This window comes from Triticum dicoccoides, chromosome 2A (genome assembly GCF_002162155.2).
Source record: "Triticum dicoccoides isolate Atlit2015 ecotype Zavitan chromosome 2A, WEW_v2.0, whole genome shotgun sequence".
In the NCBI taxonomy this organism is placed as follows: domain Eukaryota; kingdom Viridiplantae; phylum Streptophyta; class Magnoliopsida; order Poales; family Poaceae; genus Triticum; species Triticum dicoccoides.
The window spans coordinates 296,779,666-296,786,831 of NC_041382.1; positions in this window are offsets into that span (position 1 = coordinate 296,779,666).

Here is a 7,166-nt window from a genome sequence, read left to right on the forward strand (position 1 = left end):
TCCCAACTATAGGTTGGCGACTGGAGTTAGCAAGTTCACCAGCGAGTCCAAACCAGACACTTGGCTTGAGGATTACTGAGTGGCTGTGCAGATTGGTGGTGGTAATGATGATGTGGCCATCAAACACCTCCCCTTAATGTTGGAAGGCTCTGCCAGAGCGTGGTTGAATCAGTTGGCTCCTCGTAGCATATATAGTTGGGAGGAACTTGCTCGAGTATTTGTTAGGACCTTTGAAGGCACTTGCAAAAGGCCGGCAGGGTTGACAGAATTGCCGTGTTGTGTCCAAAAGCCGAATGAAACTTTGAGGGATTATATCCAGAGATGGATCACGTTGCACCATACAGTGGAGAATGTGTCAGATCACCAAGCAATTTGTGCCTTCAAGGAAGGCGTTAAGTATCGGGAGTTGAGTCTGAAATTTGTTCGGACAGGAGATATGACTCTGACACGGATGATGGAGATTGCCTCCAAATATGCCAATGGTGAAGAGGAAGACCGACTCCAGAGTGGCAAACACAAAACAGTCGCCCAAGAAACCGGAGGAGGGAATTCCAGTCGGAAACAGAAGCGAAAGGCCGAACCAGCTGCTCCTGGTGAGGCTTTAGCTGTTGCCCAAGGAAAGTTCAAAGGAAAGCCCAAAGGGCCCTGGGCTCCCAAAAAAGTTAAAGATAAAGATGTGAATGATGTGTTGGATTTACCATGTCATATTCATACCAAAAAAGATGAAGAGGGGAACATCATTTACCCTAAGCACACCACTCGACAGTGTCGTTTCTTGATCCAGCAGTTCCGAGAGAAACAACCCAATGAAAAGGAAAAGGAGTCGGACGGAGGCGAGGATAGGGAAGAAGATGATGATGGTTTTCCCAATGTCAATTCCACACTGACGATTTTTGTTGATGTTGAAAGCAAAAGTTGGTTGAAGGTTATTAACAGGGAAGTAAACATGGTTGCTCCTGCAACACCCAGTTATGTGAAGTGGTCCTCGACTGCCATCACATTCGACCAGTCGGACCACCCAGCGCATATAGCCACCCGTGGGAGGCAAGCACTGGTGGTCGACCCAGTAGTCGAAGGCACTCGACTGACTAAAGTGCTGATGGATGGTGGCAGTGGCCTGAATATCCTTTATCCTGAAACCTTGAAGGGAATGGGCATTCCGATGTCCAAGCTTAGTGAGAGCAACATGAGTTTCCATGGTGTTATACCCGGCAAGAAGGCTCAGTCACTCGGCCAGATCGCACTTGATGTGGTTTTCGGTGATTCCAAGAATTACTGCAAGGAAAAGTTGACGTTTGAGGTAGTGGATTTCAAGAGTGCTTACCATGCCATTCTGGGGAGACTCGCTTATGCACGTTTTATGGCTCGACCATGTTATGTGTATCTCAAATTGAAGATGCCTGGACCCGGAGGAGTAATCACTATCACTGGCAATTGGTAGAAGGCAGAAGAGTGCTTCCAGAAGGGCTCAAAAATTGCCAATGCACAGATGGCCGTAGTGGAACTACAAGAGTACCAGAAAAATGCAGATCCGAGTGATTTGCTGCGAGCCAAGAAGCCTGCCACAGAGTCCGCATTTCAGTCATCAGGGGAAACGAAGAGGATTCATATCCACCCAACCGATCCCAATGCTGCTCCGACCCATACCTCGTCAACACTCGACAGCAAATAGGAAGAAGCGCTCATCCAGTTCCTCTGTGAGAACTGGGACATCTTTGCATGGAAACCTTCTAACATGCCGGGTGTACCCAGGGGACTGGCTGAGCATCGTTTGCGAGTCGACCCGAATGTAAAACCAGTCAAGGAATATCTCCGACGGTCCACCGTCCAGAAGAGAAAAGCAATTGGCGAGGCAGTGGCTCGGCTCCTGGCAGCTGAGTTCATCCGAGAGATTTACCACTCTGAGTGGCTCGCCAATGTTGTCATGGTCCCCAAGAAGGATGATTCACTTCGCATGTGCATTGACTTCAAGAATATCAATCGGGCCTGCCCGAAAGATCATTCTCCACTTCCCCGCATCGACCAAATTGTCGACTCAACTGCAGGGTGTGAGCGTCTGTCCTTCTTGGACGCCTATTCTGGGTACCATCAGATCCGACTGTATGGACCCGATGAGATAAAAACGGCTTTCATCACTCCATTCGGGTGTTTCTGTTAAGTCACTATGCCATTCGGCCTGAAGAACGCCAGAGCCACATTCATGAGGATGATCCAGAAGTGCCTACTCACTCAAATCAGTCGGAATGTGGAAGCATACATGGATGACATTGTAGTCAAGTCACGTAAAGGTTGCGACCTGCTGGCTGACCTTGCCGAAACCTTTGCCAACCTCAGAAGGTATTATATCAAGCTTAATCCATCAAAGTGCACATTTGGAGTTCCTGGTGAAAAGTTACTCGGTTTCCTCGTTTCCGAACGAGGGATCGACGCTAACCCAGAGAAAGTTGGTGCCATTCTTCCGATGAAACGCCCTGTGCGTGTGCACGATGTCCAAAAGCTTACTAGTTGTTTGGCCGCCTTGAGTCGATTCATTTCTCATCTCGAAGAAAAGGCACTACCTCTTTACCGACTGATGAAGAAGTCTGCTAAGTTCGAGTGGACTCCCGAAGCTGATGCAGTGATTGTAGAGCTCAAAGCCCTGCTTTCCACCCAGCCGGTGCTTGCTGCACCAATCAGCAAAGAGCCTTTACTGCTTTACATTGCAGCCACTGGACAAGTTGTCAGTACAGTACTCACGGTCGAGCGGGAAGAAGAAGGAAAAACTTATAAAGTTCAGCGCCCGGTGTATTATGTTTCTGATGTTCTGACTCCATCAAAGCAAAGATATCCCCATTATCAGAAGCTTGTTTATGGAATTTACATGACCACAAAGAAGGTTGCATACTATTTCTCTGATCATTCCATTACAGTCGTCAGCGACGCTCCACTATCCGAGATTTTGAAGAACAGAGATGCAACTGGTCGAGTGGCAAAGTGGATGATTGAACTCCTTCCCCTGGATATCATGTTTGAAGCAAAGAAGGCTATTATGTCCCAAGCAATAGCTGATTTCTTTTCCGAGTGGATCGAACAACAACTTCCGGCCCAAATTCACTTGGAGCATTGGACCATGTTCTTCGATGGGTCCAAGATGCTGAATGGTTCCGGTGCTGGAGTGGTGTTGGTCTCCCCCCGTGGTGACAAACTCAGTTTTGTTCTCTAGATTCACTTTGACTCCTCCAACAATGAGGCCGAATATGAGGCACTCCTGTATGGGTTGTGTATGGCCATTTCACTCGGCGTCCGTCGCCTCATGGTCTATGGTGACTCGGATTTAGTGGTCAATAAGGTGATGAAGGAGTGGGACGTCAGAAGCCCAGCCATGACTGGTTATTGCAATGCAGTAAGAAAGTTGGAAAAGAGGTTTGAGGGGTTAGAGCTCCATCACATCCCTCGACTGAAAAATCAAGCAGCCGATGATCTGGCAAAGATAGGCTCCAAGAGAGAAGCCATTCCCAGTAATGTGTTCCTAGAGCATATTCATACACCTTTAGTTCAAGAAGATCCCTTCACTAAAGAGCCCCCATAGCCGAAGAGTGCCACCGATGCGACTGAAATGGAGATCCCAGCCGTGGTCGACTTGATCATGGAAGTTTTGGTCATCACCCCCGATTGGACAGTACCATATATCACATACATTCTTAGAAGTGAACTCCCAGAAGATGAAGAAGAGGCTCGACAGATCGTCCATCGATCTAAGGCCTTCACTGTGATAAGAGGACAGTTGTTCAGACAAAGTGTGACTGGAGTTTGCCAGAAATGCATAACACCTGAAGAAGGTCGAGTGATCCTCAATCATATCCACTCGGGGACCTGTGGTCACCATGCGTCCTCTCGGACCATTGTGGCCAAAGAATACCGAGCGGGATTTTACTGGCCTCGGGCAAATGAGATGGCACAAGAAATAGTCGACAAATGTGAAGGTTGTCAGTTTTACTCCAACATGTCTCACAAGCCTGCGTCAGCCCTGAAGACCATTCCACTCGTTTGGCCTTTTGCTGTTTGGGGATTGTATATGGTAGGACCTTTGAAGACTGGCAGGAGTGGATTCACTCATGTGCTTGTAGCAGTCGATATGTTCACCAAGGGGATTGTATATGGTAACGCCCCGAGACCGATGGCCAGGTGTCTCCCAGTTATTCGCTGTTGTTGCCTTGTCATTTGTTTGCATTTCATGCATTTCATATCATGTCATCATATGCATTGCATCATCATGTTTTCAAAAATTTCATTCATCTGGGTCTCCTAGTTCCGTCCATTGTCCGTTCTGAGCCCGGCCACACTTGCACGCGCCCGCAGCACGTCCGAAATATTATTTTATAAGTGGCCAAGAAAGGTTCTCAGAATGGGATGAGAGTTGGCGTGCGGTCTTGTTATGTTGTCAGTAGGCCGCCTGCCAGGTTTCATCGCATTCGGAGTTCGTTTGACGCCCCAACGGATAACTATAGCGACATTATAGTCGGTCAAATCGTCGGACGTTTTCGGTCACCGGATACAGTCGTCGGGCCTCTCTCTCTTCTCTCTTCTCAGCACATTGCCTTCTGCACTACCTCTCACCGCCAGGCCAACCTTACCCTCCTCACATCCGGAGCCATCTGTTTGTTATCTAGGGGCCCCGAAAATCCCCCTAACCACCTAACCCCTCTTTGCACAGTGCATCGACCCCTTGCGTGTGTCCGAAACTTCACCGAACCCGACCCGGACATCATCATCAATGGGTCCGGATCATCCCCTAACATCTACAAAACATCTCCGTTTTCTTAATTGGACTTCCTAACCTATTTTTTTCTCAGCCGTTCGTTTTATATCAAAGGGCTTCTATTAGTCTGCTTTTAATCCACTTGCTATTTAAACAGACCAACCCTAGAATCTAGGGAGATGTCCCGTCGATCCCTCTCGGCCGCAGCCTCCACCTTCCTGATCCACCGACCAGCCACACCTGGTCTCCCTCGCCCGTCCAAACCAGCAGGCCCCATGCCTCCCTCCGCACCATCCATGAATAGCGCTCGCCCCCCTCCATGCTCGTTTTGGTTCAGGAGAGGAGCTCCCGACCGTGCCTCCCATGTTGCCGCCTGCTCGCCGGACGACCAGCGCCGCTGCCCGCGACCACCACCAGGAACAGCGCCGCCCCGCCTTCCTTCCATTCTTCTCCTTTTCCTTCGTTGCTCATCTCGTTTATGACCTCGCAGAGACCTCCCAGGGAGCCCGCCATGGCGTCCAGGGGGCTTCAAGCACCAGCAGCCGCTGGTTCGGATCCGTCCTCCTCGACCCTGCCATCGCCTTCCTTCGCCGCCCTGGCGCGTTCCCAGCCAGTTCCCATCGGTGATGCCTCGCCCTGGACCCGCTCGTCTCTGCCGCCGCGGCAGCTCCAAACCTCGTGCCTCGCTGCAGTGTTTGTTCTTCAGAGACGAGAGCAGAGCCGCCACGTCCCATTCGCGTTGACCGAGCCTCGACCCTCTGCTTCGCTCACCGGAATTGTCACATACCTAGTTCTGGTATGACCCTAGGCTTGCTTTGTGCATCATGTTTAAATTTCAAGGGAAGTTCAAATGGGAATGTTTCAAACCCTAGCACCAAAGCAAATTCAAATATATTCAAATTAAAATGGGAATTTCAATAAACCCAAAATGTTCTTCAAAAATGTTCATGGTCTTTGGAAAATGTTGCAAACAACAACCAAAAGTGATGCACATTTTTGCTAAACATCTTGGATTTTTGAATGAACCCATATGTATTTGAATTGGAGCTGATTAAAATAATATAAATATTTTAAAGGCTCCAAAAATGTTGGAATTTGGTGAGGGCCTCTGGTATATTACAACTAGTGGTCACAAGGAATCTCAACATTTTTATAATTGTGCTAGTATTTATTTTATGTCAAAAACAAATGTCAGAAATAGAAAAGAAAACAAAAAAGGGGAAAACACCTACCTGGGCTACTTACCTGAGGCCTAGCACTGTGCGGCCCAGCCAGCTGGCCCTGCCAGTCGTCATCTCCACCGCGCGAGGAGGACGCCGAGCGCATGGCCGACGCACGCTGGCGCACGCCCGGCCACCTCCTGCTTGTCGCCTCCCTCTGGACATTCCTGGAGACGCCACGCAGCCTCCCCGACCCCTCTCACTCTCCCTCATCCCCGTCTCCTCCTCTGTCTCTCTCTCCCGCGATGGCCGAAGCGCTGCCGTCAACGCCGACAAGCACCACCGCGGCCACTGCCTCCCCCTCGCCCCCTGGACATGCCCAGAGCTCCGCCGTGTCTCCCTCAACCTCCACGCCGAGCCAGGCTTCGCCGGAGGCCCTGCAACACCGTCCCCGACGTCTTCCTCAACTTTGGTGCCCGCAGACCCTCGCCGTCGATTTACTGCCCACCGGCCGTCCCCGCGCCTGCCGAGCCCTCCGTTAGCCTCTCTGTGAGCTCCGCCGCTTTTTCCCCTCCTCCCCGAGCTCGTTCCTGTCCTCTAGCCGCCTCTGCCACCAGAGCTGAGAGCTCCGTGCCGCCGGCCATGGCGCCGCTGTAGCCAGGGCCACCGCAGCTCGCAACCGAACTCGCCATTGCACTCAGTGCACTCCGGCGAGTCGAGCGGACCTGCTCGCAGCTCCTGTCGTGCCCCGCAATGGCCCGCGCACACCTGGCCGAACTCCGACCGCCGCAAACTTCGTCGTCAGCCGTGATTCCGGCCACCCCATGCCCAGTCACGTGCTTCCCTAGATGCGCGCAAGTCCGAACACACCGTAGCTGCGCTCCACGCGCCAAATGGCGCCCTGTAGGCGAAACCCGCAGCACACCGCCGCGTCTGGCCTCGCCGGCGTTGAGCCGCCGGCAGGTTTGCCCGGTTGACCAGGGGATTTGACCTCCCCTGGGTCTATGACATGCGGGCCCCGCCCAGTTAATTAGTCTAGCTTAGGTTTAAAAACTAATTAGTTTAACCTAGGTTAGTGCTAATTAAACTAGGTTAGTTTAGTTAGTCACTGACCAGTGGGTCCCACTGGTCAGGTTTGACCAGGGTCAACCAAGTTGACCTGCTGACGCAGTGCTAACCTCAAGTTGACGCAATAATTGATTTCTGGAATTATTTTAACTCAGGAAATTCCAGAATATTGCTTAAACTTCAAAAAATCATAATAATTC